Consider the following 18,278-nt stretch of genomic DNA (forward strand, 5'->3'; position numbering starts at 1 on the left):
ACTGTGCAATATCTGATCAACCTCCATGTGCAATATTAAGGGCTCTAAATGCAATATACTAAGTTCTATGTGAAGTATTTCCATAATGCCTCATATTAACTCACTAGCAAGATCTCAGTGTATAGACTGGTCATATATCTCATCTCATTTCATATTATCTACATACTGTATTGTATATAACTCTGGGAAAAAACTGTTGATTTTGTTAATACTTGGGTTGTTTATATTGTTTATTTTTCTATATTGTGTATTTTGTATTGCTTAACTGTTTCTGTACTCTTGCTGCTGTGCAATACAAATTTCCCCACTGAGGGACGAATAAAGGCATATCTTATCTTATCTTATCTTAACAGACACTGGAAGCAGGCTGAGTGGAATTGGTAGGATTTTCGACAAAAATAAACCCACAGTAATTAGTGGAAAAGAAATTAATCTATCACCTTGACCCATAACCAGAATCATATTGAAACAAATATTATTTTTTCCCACAAACAAACAGTAATCCATAAAAAATAATAATATTTCTGCCAATATACATAGTAGTTCATATTTGTGACATCATGGTTAGCAGACTTTATTCCCAACTGTACTTACTGTATGTCCCCCGTGGTGTTGCTGTGTGGGGCTAAACTAAGTATGCCTGGGGGGGGTAAACAATGATTTGCCTAACTGAATGAGGCAGGTGTGAAAACACCTTGGCCAAGTGTGTGTGTGTGTGTGTGTGTGTTTCCTCTCATGCATCCATAAGGACATTGTTCTTGCAAGAAGAAAAAAAAAGTTCCCCACTGAGGGAACTGCAGCTTGAGCAAATTCCCCCCCCTTCTTTCCTTATCCCATCCGCTCCCTTGTTCCCAGTCAGCTGGTGGGCTGATCCAGATGTGAGGGATGGTGGGATGGGGGGGCACAAATCTCCACTGCTGGTGACAGACTTCATTGTGAGAGACTTTTTGGACATACGCAGACACACAAACAATGATGTGAAGCAAACAATGGAGTCCCTTTGGACAACAAGGCACGATTGTGTGTGTGTGTGTGTGTGTGGCAACAAAGACAATCAATGAACATCTTGCAAGAGGGGTCAATAGAAAACTAAAAGCACCAGCGCCATATTTACTGTATAATCCTGACACAAGCTGTCACAGAATGGCACAGCAGAATGCCATGACTCAGCAAAAAAAAAAAAAAAAGCATGTACTTAAGTTCCACATGAGCCCAGCATCTACCAACAGCACAACTTTCCATTTATTCGGCAGCTCAACACTCACCGAGAGGCGGAACTCCACTCGTTCACCAGCTCGACGCTCCGTGCGGATTCCGACCCTGACGGGAGCAACAAGTAGCGGAACAATGCATGTGTGCTGGAGCGCGACAAAGCTCAGCGAGCAGGACAGAGAGGTTCAGTCATCATCGTCATCAGCGCTGAGGCTCACATGGGATGGGGGGGGCAGGGGAGGCTGTACTGTAGGAGAGTTTGTATTTAGTAGAGTGGGAGGGGCCCTTCATTGCTCACCCTCCTGTGAACAAAAATGCTATGCAAGTCTGTTTTACAATGGAACTCATACAGCCTTTATTTCTAGTCTACTCCTCGTACAAGTGGAAAAAGAAGCTCAACACTCTTGCAATGTAAAGATGAAGTTCAACCAAAAGTTTGATATGCAGAGGTCTTGTTTGATTTCATGCATAATGGGGAACTATTTGGCAACATTCATTCATTCATTTTCTACCGCTTTTTCCTCCCGAGGGTTGCGGGGGGTGCTGGAGCCTATCCCAGCTGTCTTTGGGCGAGAGGCGGGGTACACCCTGGACTGGTCGCCAGCCAATCACAGGGCACATATAGACAAACAACCATTCACACTCACATTCATACCTAATTAACCAATTAACCTAGCATGTTTTTGGAATGTGGGAGGAAACCGGAGTACCCGGAGAAAACCCACGCATGCACGGGGAGAACATGCAAACTCCACACAGAGATGGCCGAGGGTGGAATTGAACCCTGGTCTCCTAGCTGTGAGGTCTGCGCGCTAACCACTCGAACGTCGTGCTGCCTATTTGGCAACATTTCAAATTCAATGGATTAGAGGCTTTTTTGTAAATTGTACTTAACATTGGAGGAATGATTTCCCCCATTTTCTATAATAATGATCATTTGGAAAGTGTGTAACTTGAGAAAAATTATTTTAATAAAAATTCCAGCATTCCTATCTTAATTTTGAATTGTGTTTTCTTTTTTGTGCGAGTTTAGATTCCCTCCAATTTTTGATTGAGCTCTAGTTTTTTTGTTTTTGGTGGCTAGCATGTGTATTTCCTATAAACACAGATTGCATGTATGACATCACAGCATACCGTGAAACGTAACACTTCGGTTATTGGCGTCCATACCCAAACACATTATCTGATTTTCTCCAAATCCAAACTTTTGCCGGAGATTTTGAAAACGTTAGTTTTTAGTACCAAATATCTACGGCCTTGGTTGACTTGTTTGTATTTGTCTTGAGAGGACATGTTTTACTCAACTATTTATTCAATATTACACTTTCATTGTTTTGTTTTGGAGAAAATTTTGGTCAAATTCCAATTCTGATTTATGTTATTGTTTTATGACTTGAGGTCCACTTTCCCTCGTGATGTAATAGTCATTTTTAAAGTGTGTCCATTTTTTTTGGGTGACTTAATTAATTTAAATATTATTGTTAATGTAATTATATATATTGTTTGGAACCCAAATTGTACTATTTTTTTGCATTTTTTATTGAAATAAAATCCCCAGTTAATTGGTTGAATTTAAAAATTGTACTGAATTTTGTGGTGTATTTTTATTGAGAGACATACAATTTTTCCAGATTTTGTTGTTGTTTTATTTTTTGGGTGTTTTGACTTGCAGGTGCATTACCTCCTATACTTTGGTTATGTCAAAAGTGTGATGGATGTTTATATTTTTCCCGCCCACTTGGTTTTGAAATCCAAATTGTACTGATTTTTTTTCGTCAATTCTCAATTCCCCCCTCCCCAAAGTGTGCAGGATTTTGGCAAAAGTTTCCTGGATTTCCAATTTTTTTTTGTAAAATTGAATTTTTGGCTTTCCCCTTTCAGTTTCAGTATCTTCTTGCCATTGTTAAGCTCTTTTCCCGTCACCAGTCCAGGCCATTGGAGTCCTGAACTCCAGTACCAAAGTGTCCCAGACAAGCAAGATGCAGAGCCAGACAAGGAGAAACCTGATAGGTCTAAAAGTAACAATTATGTGAATGAGTCACTCATCGATGAGGTTTGCCTCAGTGTAATTTACAGCGAGGGGAATGTTGGTATTCTGGAATGTTGTGCTTCCAGAGGAATCCCTGAGGTCATGGGAGAGAGAAGAGGAATGGAACAGCTACAGACGAGGGGGGACAGAATCAGGCGTTTGGACGGGGACCAGAGGACCTCATCGTCCTACATCCGTGGATCACTGAGTTCAAATCGCGACGATAAACAGACGCGTGACTTGAAACAGGAAACAAGTCAAGAACATGACCAAGAAATCCTGTCGTGAAACATCTGGCTTCAAAGTTGAAATAAGTAGAAAAACAGCTTTAATTTAAGTCAAAATATTAACAGAAAAAAATTGTATTTTTGCTAAAAAAGTTAACAAAAATAAGCTCATAATACTATGAGGAAAACGAGCAAATATTAAAGAAAATATGTATGTTGGGTTTTTTTTGGAAAATTAGGTTGCAGAAAAATACATAATATTATTGGAATAAAGTAAAAATATTATGTGAATTCTAAAAGTCATAATATTACATAAAAAAACATAGGAATATTTGAGGAAAAAAATTTAAAAACCAGCAAAAATGGGGGGAAAAAAGAGCAAAGTTGATACCAATAATAGGCTTTTTTACTTACATCGCCAACTGTGATGCAGTCTTTTTCTAACTTCTTAGCATATCTACATGCTTTGCTTGACTAAATATCAAAGTGGAAAAATTGGTATTTTAGCTAAAAACGTTAAAAAAATAAGCTCATAATACTATGAGGAAAACGAGCAAATATTAAAGAAAATATGTATGTTGGGGTTTTTTTGGAAAATGAGGTTGCAGAAAAATACATAATATTATTGGAATAAAGTAAAAATATTATGTGAATTCTAAAAGTCATAATATTACAGAAAAAACATGGGAATATTTGGGGAATTTTTTTTAAAACTAGCAAAAATGGGAGGAAAAAAGAGCAAAGTTGATACCAATAATAGGCTTTTTTACTTACATCGCCAACTGTGATGCAGTCTTTTTCTAACTTCTTAGCATATCTACATGCTTTGCTTGACTAAATATCAAAGTGGAAAAATTGGTATTTTAGCTAAAAAAGTTAAAAAAATAAGCTCATAATACTATGAGGAAAACGAGCAAATATTAAAGAAAATATGTATGTTGGGGTTTTTTTGGAAAATGAGGTTGCAGAAAAATACATAATATTATTGGAATAAAGTAAAAATATTATGTGAATTCTAAAAGTCATAATATTACAGAAAAAACATGGGAATATTTGGGGAAATTTTTTTTAAAAAACACCAAAAATGGGGGGAAAAAAGAGCAAAGTTGATACCAATAATAGGCTTTTTTACAACTGTGATGCAGTCTTTTTCTAACTTCTTAGCATATCGACATGATTTGCTTGACTAAATATTAAAGTGGACCATGCAACCTTTTATTTTTCACTATTTCACTATACAGGCCTTGCTGGGAATAGTTTGGACACCCCTGACATAAACTAATACTTCAGTACCCCGCATCCTGTTTAAATATGCCGTCACAACATTGTAAGGCAGCAGATGTCCGTATAAACACATTATTATACACACACAATCGGGTCGGAAAGTGAGGTGGACATTTTTTGCTCAAGTGTTTGTGAACGTTGTTTCCTGTTTGAAGTCAAAAGACTTTTTCTCCAAGCATCAGGTCACTTTTTAGGAGTGTCCTCACAGTGTTGGTCCCGCATTTACAAGACATTAAAACCAGAGTGGTTGCTTGCACTCACGAGCAAACATAAAAATGTTTATTGAAGCCATCTGTGTCATAAAACACACACACAAAAAAAAACTCTGGGTCACCTTAGCCAGAGTGCCGTAAAGCGCCCTCCTTAAGAGAGTACTTACTACAACCAAGAGTACATCAGTATTTAAAATGTACTTTTGCTGCTTCTTTATTGTTTATTAATCACATGTCTCATTACAGCACATCAAAATCTATTAGCGGCTATTCAATTTACGCAGGACTCAACTCTCCGGAGGCAAACGCTCACAAATGAACACGGAATAAAAGAATAAGCGTGCTTGTCTGGAGTCTGATCAGCTCATCTTATGCGATAAATGGGCGCTCCGGGGTGGGGGGGGGTGTTGTCTGGAGCTGTTTATGTGCTGCACAACATTTGAAGTCATTTAAGGATACATGGCAAGAAGCTAAAGAGAAAATAATCATGCTCCACAGTCTGCCTGTTTCTGCCCTCAGTCTCTTCTTGGATAACATGCCATATTTTTTCAGTGTCCCTCTGCTTTTCGGGGGTGTTCCGATCTAATACTGACATCGGATATTGGCAAAAAAAAGTAATCCCTTTATGGAATACTTTCAATCAAAGCATAGAAAACCTGTTTACGATCTTCTAAAAACAGTAGAGCCATCTAGACATAAACTAACACCCCTATAGTAACCTTTACCCAATTTAAAACCCGATACAATAAATTAAAAAACATAAATAAGCCTTCACAGATGATGTTTTAGCTTGGTATGGGTTACAGTGTTATTATTATGACCATTATGTTATTAAAGTCTGGTGCATGGCTGTTTCACTGGACATCAAAATAATATTACTGACACCTAGTGACCAATGGAGAATACCACTTATCACAATTTTAATACATCTTCGGAATGGCATATATTTGGATTTTAGTCCATGTAGCCATTTTATGCTTAAAAATGTCAAAACTTGGCAAAAAAGCGCATACAGGTTTAGGCTTTCAAACACAAAAATATTATTAATATACGTGATTCATGACGCGTGATTCGTGACGCGGGTCAGATTGATACCCCTATATTGGTATTGTATCAGGAACTTGAAGTTGGAACTGCTTCAGAATGTCAGTATAATTTAAGATTCATGTTTCCCTTCAGTGAACCACAGCACCCCCTGTGCTGGCAGCACTCATGCAGCCCCAGGTCATACCACTCCCACCACTGTAGGGGATTATTTTCACTTTTTTTGCCAGCTTTTTCGTCAATGATTTTCATTTTCAGTGGATAGTAAATATATACTGCTATATATATATACACAAGCTGTACACTGATACAGCAGTTGCCTTCAAAAGTCCCACTATTAATAAAGTCATATCTGTCTTAATACTTAATTCCAGACACTATATTAGCCACACATGCCTGGTCAACTGACATCCAACCAAAAACAAAGAAAATTCTGTCTTGACAAAGACAATAAGACTGGATAGATCCCATTCCATTGTGCATGTGTACCTCCTTCTACCACTAGATGGCAGGAAAGAGCTGGTCTGCCCAACCACCTATCATAGCAACATTCACTCACACACACACACACACACACACACACACACACACACACAAAGTGGGTGCCAAAATAGGCAGAGAACATGATGAAAGACCACAGTTGAAAGCAGACAAGCAGACCCGACCACAGAGCACGTAGGACTGCTGGCGCACACCGACTCCCACATGGCTGTCTTACACTACTATACACCGCAGCGTTCAACTTCTGAGGTGCACAGAACTCTCCGATAGACCACAGGTTGTGGAGAAATATCTGATTGGCTTCTCAAAAAAATGACATGTGTGCTCGGGCATCAGTGCGTGCGCTGCAGGCTATGAGGCGGGTGCTGCTTGCGCGTTGATGAAGAGAGACAGTGGAGGTGGGTGACACAGAACTCCATTAGATGTAGCCTGAAGGGGAGCCGGGGCTTGATGCATGCACCATGCAGTTTATTTTTTATCCTTTTATACACAGCTTCCAGCATGTAGATCGATATTGTATTCCACTTTTTTTTACCTGAGAACTTGGAGACTTTCCAGAGGAGAAGTAGTAAGAGTAGCACTCAAACACGGTATGATAGTTCAGGCGTGACATACATGCTGTCACAGTGTAGTCAAGTCATGTAATTAATACAATGGCTCATTCACAACACAGGTACAACTAGAATAGTCAAGTCATAATTATTGCAATCGCTCCTCTTACCAGTTATTCAGGAAAAGTGCCACCTTGCACAACAGAAATATTAAAAAATACTATAAAAAAATAATCCACAAGTTAAAGCCAACAATACACTCATTCACAGGCACAATACAGTTGAGTCATGCCATGAATGCAAACGCTCCTCCTGCCAGTTAGTAGTAATAAGCACCACCTTGCACAATTGAAATATTAAAAAATACTATAAAAAATAATCCACAAGTTAAAGCCAACAATACACTCATTCACAGGCACAATACAGTTGAGTGATTCCATGAATGCAATCGCTCCTTCTGCCAGTTAGTAGTAATAAGCACCACCTTGCACAATTGAAATATTAAAAGATACTATAAAAAAATAATCCACAAGTTAAAGTCAACAATACACTCATTCACAGGCACAATACAGTTGAGTCATGCCATGAATGCAATCGCTCCTCCTGCCAGTTACTAGTAATAAGCACCACCGATAGAATTTCATGGAAAGACTTCAGAGAATTCACACTATCCCACAGTGTTATCAGTCACACACGGTCTTGGTCTTGGCACAACACTGACAAGTAATATACTGTATGCGATCACTCCTCCCGCCATTACATTCATACATTCATTCATATATTCATACTGCCACCTTGCACAATAACAATCAATGATGCAAAATGATTTACAAAGTCATACAGTATTGTTGCTTATGTAAGATTACGTACCACAAATGCAATTGCTCCTCCTGTGACAAAGTGCAATTGCTCCTCCTGCCAGTTACTAGACCCAAGCACCAACTTGCATAATAGAAATACATAAAAGACTACAATTAATGTACACTATCCCACAGTATGCTTAGTCACGCACAGGCACACCGAAGAGTCATGTAATTGCTCCTCCTGCTATTATTCATGCTAACCACCATTTTGTACACATAAAAATATGACTCAAAAAACTCTAAAACTAATCTTGATCATGCACGGGTACAATACAGTCAAATTATACCATTAATGCAATCGCTCCTCCTGCCAGTTATTAGTGATAAGCACCACCTTGCATAATAGAAATACATAAAAGACTACAAATAATGTACACTACCCCACAGTATGCTCAGTCCCGCACAGATATACACACATATCGAAGAGTCATGTAATTGCTCCTCCTGCTATTATTCATGTTAACCACCATTTTGTACACATAAAAATATGACTCAAAAAAATCTAAAACTAATCTTGCTCATGCACGGGTACAATACAGTCAAATTATACCATTAATGCAATCGCTCCTCCTGCCAGTTATTAGTAATAAGCACCTCCTTGTAGAATAATAATGCATGGAAAGATGACAAATAATCCAAACTATGCTCAGGCATATGACACAGAAGAGTCATATGTGCCATTATTCATGATAACTGCAACGTAACCAATAGTGACTCAAAATAATCCACATATTGCATGTGCACAATATATCAATCAAATGCAATCGCCTTTCTGGCGGTTATTTCTGATAACCGAAGCGTTGGATTATGCAAGAAAGGGTGAAAGAGTGTGGACATGTGAAATACTGCCTTCCCAAGTGGGAGCCCTCGTGTGTCCATAGTGAGCAGTAAAGACTCAGCGTTGTCGTCACCGTGATAAAGTGTAGTCAGGACACTGATGCTGTTGGCTTTGCTCTTGTTATAAATAATCATTGTCATCATCCTTCCTCCCTATTCCTTTGTCTCTCTTTCACCAGCTCGCAGCTCAAATCACAGGTTTGAGGCCAGCTGGGTCAGGCCAGAAATCCACTAAAGGCTGATGATTGCCTGTGATTACAGCCTGGATCCTCCCGGCCGCCCGCTGACCATGTCTCCTCTCGGGCTCATCTGGCCGAGCCCGGCTGAGGTAACAGCTCTCCCACACTTCAGTCATTAACCAGAGAGCGAGGAAAATCTCTCACGAGGGAGGCGTCGACACGTTTTTTCCCTTCACCTTGACATCGCCTGGAGGTGACGCCAATTCATTTCAGAGTGAAGTACAGCTCGGGGAGAGAGGCAAGGGGAGGTGAGAGGGGTGTGAATTAAAGGGCTCGGGACTTTTAAAATGTCTCTCAGGAGGGAGGGAGTCTATTCCCTTGGCGTTAGGCCGCCGCGAGGAGCGCTGGTATGCGTGGTGATGAATCTACGTAAGATCACACCTGTTTGTCAATCTACGCAAACGGAATTTCGTGTTCTCACATGGATGACTCTTGTCTGCCTTTTCACCCACGCACACAGAAATAGCACAGAATATTTTTTTTTAAATCCAAATCAATACAACTTTATTGATAAAGTACCTTAAAACAACTATAAGTGATAATAATAATGTAGAAATCAAATTTTTTTGCTGTTTTCATCTAGGGAGGAAGTCACCCAGGGTATAAAAACATCAGTCATAAGAGCGACGGATGACTGACAGCCGCCTACGGCGCTTGTAAAAGCCTCATTTGAATGAACCCGCGTTGCACCCACGAGGTGACCGGCGTCCTCCCACACTTTCCCTGGCTGTCACCTCCCTGGAGGCTGTTTAGGTAGGCTAATGCTGAGCTGCCACTGGTCCTGATGGCCAGCCAGCCAAGCGTAATTAAAAGAGCATAAAGACAGATCAAGCTCTCTTCGCCTGCAGGGCCCAACCATGTCCTCCTCTGTCAAGCTACGGGGGCCGTGCTGGCTTTATTAAAAGCCTCCTTCATCCTCCTCCATTTGGGAAGATGATGACAATAATGATCACAGGAACTCACACACACAAAAGATTTCATCTGGAAAGTCATTACAAGGTTGATGTTATCAATTAATGCACACGCTGCTATCAAAAAACGAGGCTTTGGAAGCAAAAGGAGACAATTTAAAAGGTAATTTTTGTCCTGAAGCAATATTATTATTATTTTTTTACCATGGAAGGGTTACCGCTGTTAACCATAACAGCTTACTGATGAGCAGGCTTCACTTCATGCCCAAAGACAAACATTTATTAATTCATTTATTCATCGCCTTTGTTAGATGTCTTTTATTTGTATATATTTTTTTTATTTGTTGTATTTTAATGTACCCTATTCATTAATAGTGCAGCTCAGCTAAGTAAATGCCTTATCTAAGAGGTCCAAAGGTCCAAACAGAGTCATTACAGCAATAAATCATCCATGTTACAAGCTGCAATGATATTTTGCCCCCACTCTGATTGTACAGTAATAAAGGTGTCAGAGAGGTATGATATTTATCTAGAGAACAATAACTCATAGCTGAAGTGCTGCTATTTATTTAAAAATAGTTTTCCCATCAGGTCTTTTAGTGGGTTTTTGTTGTCTAATAAACCTTCAGGGTATAAATAACATTTTAATGGCATTTTTTTTTTAACAAAACAAAATGGAAGCACCCAAGGATGTGTAATCAATGTATATTTATGGCTATTTCGAATCAATCAATCCACCGCCTTACTTCTTCTGGCTAAGACTGCATGTTTACGGCAGCTGCAGCCATGCCCTTCAGGCTCCATTGGTAGCTTGGTGTGCTCATACATCACTGTACACACACACACACACTATCAGCAGGTTGGAGACCCCATTACAGCGACAGGCTCCAATCTTGTCCAATTGTAGCCAGCGTGGGCCCGCAGATGACGGCCCCGCCATGGGGTCAACCTCTGGCGTTAAAACACCTGAGGAGTCCACAACGGAGGAAAAAAAATGAGAATATTTGAGGTTTGTGACCAAAGTGTGGAGTGGGCGAGCCGGCCGCCGTGTGGGATGTTACCAAGCTAGCTAGCGTCTGCGGGCAGGATGGAAGCATTGCTTTATTTACACACACACACCTCCACACACACGAGGACTGAACTCACAAGCAGGGAAGATTTTCACGTTTACCCAAGAGGACGGGAGCTAAGATTAACTAACTTATTTATCTCTGCACACTATTACAACATTGGTTCTGTTGCTGCCGAGTTGTGGGATATACCCATTGTGGTCAAAGATAACTAAATTTTCCTTCCCACTTTCTCATGCACTCCGAATCATTATTAAAATAAGTTGGATAGAATTAATATTTACATGTTTTATTAGTTAACACATTCAAACTTACACATAAAAATAATATAATAACACATCCGTCGACGTCAAATCGCAACAACTTTCTATAAGAGCTACATTTACACGATGCAATAACTATTACCAACAATAGCGTTTAGCATTCCTGGCCCATGGCTGTTTTATTTACATTCTCAAAATAAAATAAAATAAGATTACCAAACAGCATAAAAAGGGAAATATCAGCAATAATTTTACAAAAATATGATGAGAAAAAAGTTGCCATCGAATGAGAAAAGGTTGGAATTGTAAGAGAATTATGTCATCTTATGAGGACAAATAATGTTGTTTTAGTTGCTGAATATGTTATTAAAAAATGTTTTCAATACTTTATATTAAAGAAAAAATATTTTACAAGAAAAATAATTGTACAATGAGAAAAAAATATTTCAGTAGCACAGAGCTGAAATATTAAAGAAAAAAATACATTTTAAGTTGTCATAGTTTGAGAAATAAAACAAAATAAAGTTGTAATTTTGGGGTAAATTTGGCGAGGCAAAAAAGTTAAAATATTTAGAGAATAAAGCCAAAATATTATGACAATAAAGTCATAATATTACAAAGAGAAAAGTCACAAAGATTATTTAACATCTAAGTTGAAATATTTGGAAAATAAAAACAAAATGTAAAAAAAAATGGCATAAAGGGACACTGACATTCATACTTTTTCAAGCTTATCTTATCTACTGTGTTGCTTTACTAAATATCAATGCGTCCAAAGTTTGGACACCCCTACTCGCAGCCTCAGTGTAACCGACTTAGAATCCTCATTCTCCCTCAAAGCGCCCAATAGAACCATCATAAATGTCTCAGGTTGAGCAAAGGTCACTGAGGTTGAGGACACGTTTATATAAGGATGTATTTTATTAGCGCGGCTTGGTCCTTCACGTGAAATACGGACACCCATCCAGATTCGCTCCTCTCGGTTCCCCTCGACCGGCTTTAATTACACAGGGAATGATAAGAGAAGAGCTGATGGAAAGGTGAAATAAGCAGCGGTGGTCAGGAGGAGCCAGCCGAAGCCGAGCTGAAATTAGGATTCAAACCCCCCCCCACTGTCACAGGTCTGAAAAATGATGGATTGCCATGTCTACAAGATGGCACCAGGCTGGAGGTCCGCCAAAGACCCTGAACCAGCGTTTAAAAGAGGTTCTGAACAATGGGATTGTGTCAGCCATGAGACCTTTACTCAGTGTTGCATCAAAGGGAATGAAAGAGAACAGGTGAAAGCGGATGAAATATTAATTAGGCGGCGTGACCCCCGCCGCCTGTGTCGCCCCTCGCATTATTTCAGCATGGTCTCTCCCAAGGTTAATTGATGAGAAATTATAAAGCCGGGACGGGCGGTGGGGGGAAGAGGACTGTGGTGTGAAATTTCCAAGCCGGCCCTGAAGCCACCCAATGGCCCAGAAATTCCATTTAATAAAGATTAGCTCTTCTTTCTCGCAGACCTCATTCTCCTTCTTAATTAAAAGATGAAGATAAAAAAAGAAGAAGTGAAAATATCCCCGAGACGTGGAAACACAGCTCAGCAGCCACATGAAAGGCCCGCCACTGATGCATATTTAATGCCACGAGAAACAGCTTAGATCAGTTCCTTTACTTGGTCGCATTGGGAAAAGTCCAAATATGCTTTCTATAACCCTTTGCTCTTTAGGCTGTGTGTGCCGCAGCGCCGCAAAGTACAAAACACACTTTTGGGTCCCTTTAGGTCGCATTAACTTTTAGAAGCAAGTCAACACCGTTGGATTCAATAATTTCCAGCACATACGTTACGGGGACTCGCTTTTATGCGGCGGTAAAGCAAAGTTAGTACCCAAAGAAGCCTACTTCACTTCTTTTACAGCACCCAAGGGAAAGTTTACATTTCAAGTTGTCCTCTGCTTACGTTTAAATAATACGATGACAGAAACCAGAGGCGGAATTTACAGAGTGTCTGCTCCTACATTGAAGAGAATAAATGCATTATTATATTGAATGTACTTTGTTAAACTCAATTTGCATAGCACTGGAACAAGGACTCTTAATAGAAGTAATGTTGACGCTAACGTCTGCTGTACTAAGCATACCATTATTATCGGATACTTTTATATTGTACATCAGGGGTCTCAAACATGCGGCGCGCGGGCCAAATGTGGCCCGCAGGACACTAGTTTGAGGCCCTCGCCTTGATATGAAAGTTTAATGTTAGTGCGGCCCGCGCAAGTTTGATATGGATGCTGTATGGTATCATGTACCCAGAAAAAATGATTACGTTTGATTCATGTTCATGTTAAAGGTTAAATAACTGTTAATAGTTATCCTCCCTATCCGTGTGGAAGTGGTACGTTTTTGGCTGGTTAAGTTTAAAGGAAATAACTTGAAGGCTACCGTTTAGGTCGCTAGCTCTCTAGTTTGCGAGTTAGCATGTGTCTCAAGACCCTGCAGTTGCGCAATATGTTGTAAATAAAAAGAGTATAAATGTGACTATTGTCGTATTTTGTCATGTCTACAGGGCTCTAATAATGCTTTGTTCATTTTAATCTGAAAAAAATAATTTGTCTACCCACCAACTATATGTGGTTTCTTAAGTTTTTATTATTTGCCCTTTTATTATTATTATTATTATATTTATTTATTACTGATTTATTGATTTTCTTTATTCTTGATTTGTTTATTTATTTTTCATCTTATTTTGTGTAGAAAAATGAAAAGTAAGATATTTGAGAACAGTGGAATGCTTTATCAGCGCTTTTCTTGTAGAAAATTGGAACCAAAGCGAAGTTTTTTAATTTTTTTTGTGTTTAATAAATGCGTTTTTTGGGTTTTTTTTTGGAAAACCTGATGCGGCCCAGTCTCACCCAGACCTGAGCTCCAATGGCCCCCAAGTAAATTGAGTTTGAGACCCCTGTTGTACATTATTTGACATAATATCCATCCATCTTCTATACCACTTATCCCCACTAGGGTGGTTTTTCCCCTTAGGTGGGGTCATAGCTATCAAAGAGGGGAGAACATCTGCCGTTTAGTGCCGGTAAGTAAGTGAGGAAATGACAATAAAGCCACCGACTGGCACAGCTGTATTTTCCCCGGCTTGTTTCCCATCCACCCGCGGGGGAGAGACCGTCAAGCCACTTGTACCTCCCAACTCAATTTTGCGAAGATGCACACGGAGCAAATAAAGACAGGGAAAACGAGGTGCTCAAACGTGGCCGCCTTTCATTTGATTAAGTGTGAGAAAACAAGCGGAGCGCTCTTCTGCATCGCCGCGCCGTAAACCGCCGTCTCGGCGAATGCAAATTCACACGGCTGGAGGACTTGCTGACCTCCTTACAGGAAGTGAAGGAGGAAAAGAACATTCAAATGCTCTGTCATAGAGTCGCTTACATGAGCGTTGACTGCAAATGCTCGAATTTAAGGATGTGCAAAGTGTGGCACCGGGGCCATTTGTGGGCCATGGCTGTTATTTAATTGGCCTCAAAATAAAGTCAATAAGAAAAAAGAAAAATACAGTCAATTTGGTAGCATAAAGTTGAACTACTAAAGAAATATGTTCCAAAAGTTGCAGTATTATAAGTGAAAACAAAATAAAGTAGTAATTTTTGGAAAATTAGGTTGTGAAAAAGTTATAATTTAACATGAATCAAGTGAAATTATTATGTGAATATGGCAAAAATTACGACAAGAAAGAAAGTTTAAATTAAAAAAATAATAACTTAATAACTAATCATTTTATAAGAATAAAGTCAAAATATTAAGAGAAAAAAGTGGTACTCTCATGAAAAATTTAGGGTTGAACTCGTAATATGAACTATTGATATTGAAATATTAATGAAAAAGACGCATTTTCTTTTTAAGTCGTAATGGTATGAAAAAGAAAACCACATAAATTTGTAATTTTTAAAAATCAAGTTAAAAAAAAGTTAATATGGGAATAACGTCAAATGATTATGGAAATAAAGTCATAATATTACAAAAAGAACAATTACAAAAATTAAGAGGAAGGTTGAAATACAGTATTTGCAAAAAAACGAGAAAAAAAGCAACGACCGACAGGATATCACAAAGCTGAGATTTAGTTTTTTCTTGAAATATATATCCATAACTTCTGAGCATATCTAAATGTGTTGCTTTACAAAATATCAAACTGGCCTTTGCATCCTATTTTGCTGTGTGGCCCTGGCTGATAAACGTTTGGACACCCCCACGCTAATTCTAGATGGTCGCATTTTAAAGCGCATGCAGAGGCATGTGAAGCTGCTGGATGCTAACCACTTATGATACTTCAATTGCACTTTTCTGCTAATTCTTAACACGCAAGGCATGCTGGGAAGTCCATGCGCACACTTCCCAACAGAACGTTACCCAGCATGACTTGCAGGTTATAAAAAAGTATTGTTTTACATGTATATATTAGAGTGTGACCTGCTGTCTCAATGAATGAATGAAGGCAACGAAGAGCTTCAGTAGCGCTACTCACCATACATGTGCATTCACCAGAGGCGTAGGCCCAATTCCCTCCTCAAATCCCACTAACTCCATGTTAATTATTCCAAAATAGCAACTCGTTAACACAGTAAATATCATGACCTCATTTTGTGCCAGCACACATGAGCAATAATCCATGTGTGCATTGCATTCTCAGGAGTATTTAATGGGGGAAAGTACAACAACATTGTGCTATGCTTTCCCATGAAAACATCGTATTACGCTGCGGAGTTGCAGCGGCTTGAGAAACATGAAGAAAAAAATGTCAAATATCTGTTTTCAGGCATAATTTCTGATGTTTGCACGTTAATCTTCAAGCAGAAACAAAAAAAAAATGCACGCAGATATAATGTCCTTGCAGTGAGCGCCCAAGGCAATGTCTTAGCTGTCTGCTTTCTGTGCCACAGTGGGAGAGTGTAGGCCATAATGAGAGGCTGTGTGGACGCTGGTTCCCCGTGCATGGCCACACTGGGGACACTATTGATCTGCTCCACCGCTGGGAGGACTGGAGTTCTATAATGATGACTATCTGTGATCTCTCAGTCTTCCTCTCTGCTGCCGTCTCGCCTGCTTCTCCGCGGGTCCATTTGTTAGAAACAACAAAAGAATGGTGTTTAATAATGTTTTCACTCGGCTGTTATTCCTCTCAGTCTCAATAGCAGAGCATCATATGGATATGTAATCATAGATACTTTAGGTAGGCAAGAAATCTGATTATTTTATGCTTCAGAGTAGGTTTTTGGTTCAATCGGGTCTTTAATTCGGTTCCCAGAAGCAGTTTTATAGGTCTGACACAGGCCTGATGCATAGCATCGCTTCTGAAAAGCGCCAAAAGGCTTTTATGAGCGTATCAACCAGACTACTGGAAGCCATTTTTATGTAAGCAGTCATTCCTCAAACAGCACATGTCCTCCCTATGAGCAGAAAAGGTCTAAAAAAATGACCAAAAACTATAGTGTCTAAACTTTGACACAGATCTCAACTCCAGATTGGATATACGCTGAGGACCTCAAACCCAGATTGCCTATGCCGAGGGGTGTATACAGAAAAATCAAAGAACGCGGACATTCTTTGCAAAGCTCACCACCATCCTGCCTCTGGCATTTGTCAAGAAGTTTAAGGAAAAGTCTGCTCAACCTGGATTTGACTCAGGCTTTTTGGGTTGGAAAAAAAAACAATGCCTTAAGCTTATTGGCGTAGTACCCAGATTGCCTCCCAACTAGCAATCCCGCTTCTCACACCAATCCCAATATCCTCAATCCATGATATGGCTTAACCTATTATTATATTATATACAGTATTAACATTTTTTGTCCACCCTCGGCCATCTCTGTGTGGAGTTTGCATGTTCTCCCCGTGCATGTGTGGGTTTTATCCGGGTACTCCGGTTTCTTCCCACATTCCAAAAACATGCTAGGTTAATTGGTGACTCCAAATTGTCCATAGGTATGAATGTGAGTGTGAATGGTTGTTTGTCTATATGTGCCCTGTGATTGGCTGGCGACCAGTCCAGGGTGTACCCCGCCTCTCGCCCCCAAGACAGCTGGGATAGGCTCCAGCACCCCCGCGACCCTCATGAGGAAAAAGCGGTAGAAAATGAATGAATAAATGAACATTTTTGGCATCACGGAACGCCTCACAATGAGCCATCTCGCTACTGACACCAATATGGCTTCAAATGCAAATCTTATTTTCTATCATTATTATATTACATATTAACATTTTCGCGAGTCATTATTTGACTGGTTCCCTTAGCAAGTCTTGGTGGTTTTATATTTTCTTTCAACATTAAAGATTAGCAAAGGAGTCCAGGCTGGATTTAAAAATGACCACAAACTACGACGTCAACCACAGGTTGTATATGCTGAGACCTGTAAGTCAAAGGATGAGGGAATTCTTTGCTATGCTAAACATCTCTGGCTGACATTTGTCAAGAAGTTTAAGTTGCAGTCTCATCAATCTGGATTTGAATCAGGCCTTTTGGTTTGGTGCTTTGACATAGTACCTGGATTGCATCACAACTTGCCATCCCACTTCTGACACCAATAACCTTAATCTATAATATGGCTTTCCCTATTATTATTACATTACATTTTAACCTTTGTAGTGAGTCTCAGATTACCTCCCAACTAGCCATCCCACTTCTGATGCCGGTTTTAATATCCTCCACAATAATAATAATAACAAAAATAATCCTTATTTGACTGGCGACCATAGTAACCCAGCCTGGGTGTGTTTGCCTTCCAACATGAAATCTTAGCAAACTAGTCAAAACCCGACCCATGAGCACAAGTTACAAAGTAGGGATCAATCACAATTCCAGACAGCTTCAAGGTGACAAATCAATTCATGGACTGATCGATCAAACTGATCAATAAGCCATTTCTGTAGGAAAACAATACAACACTGGAGTCAAAGGTGTATTTGGTCCACGTTCACAAATCATTTCCTTTCACTCCTGAAGGGACATTATTCAAATCGGACACAGCGTCATGAATTAGACAAGACACC

The 18,278-nt window shown here is 39.5% G+C and overlaps 1 protein-coding gene across 3 annotated transcripts in view; it reads right to left on the bottom strand.

Annotated features, from left to right (window-relative positions):
* Positions 1 to 18,278, bottom strand: part of sash1a (SAM and SH3 domain containing 1a) — a 179,216-nt gene that overhangs the window by 57,154 nt on the left and 103,784 nt on the right. The window contains exon 1 of one of the 3 annotated variants that reach the window (XM_058057372.2): positions 1,266 to 1,422. The exons of the other annotated variants lie outside the window; for them this stretch is intronic. The gene's annotated coding sequence lies outside the window, so the exon portion shown is untranslated. Of the gene's footprint in view, positions 1 to 1,265; positions 1,423 to 18,278 lie in introns of those variants that run through there. 3 annotated transcript variants of the gene reach the window in all.

This window comes from Doryrhamphus excisus, linkage group LG19 (genome assembly GCF_037039965.1).
Source record: "Doryrhamphus excisus strain RoL-2023G ecotype Guam linkage group LG19, RoL_Dexc_Guam_v1.1, whole genome shotgun sequence".
Classification (NCBI taxonomy): domain Eukaryota; kingdom Metazoa; phylum Chordata; class Actinopteri; order Syngnathiformes; family Syngnathidae; genus Doryrhamphus; species Doryrhamphus excisus.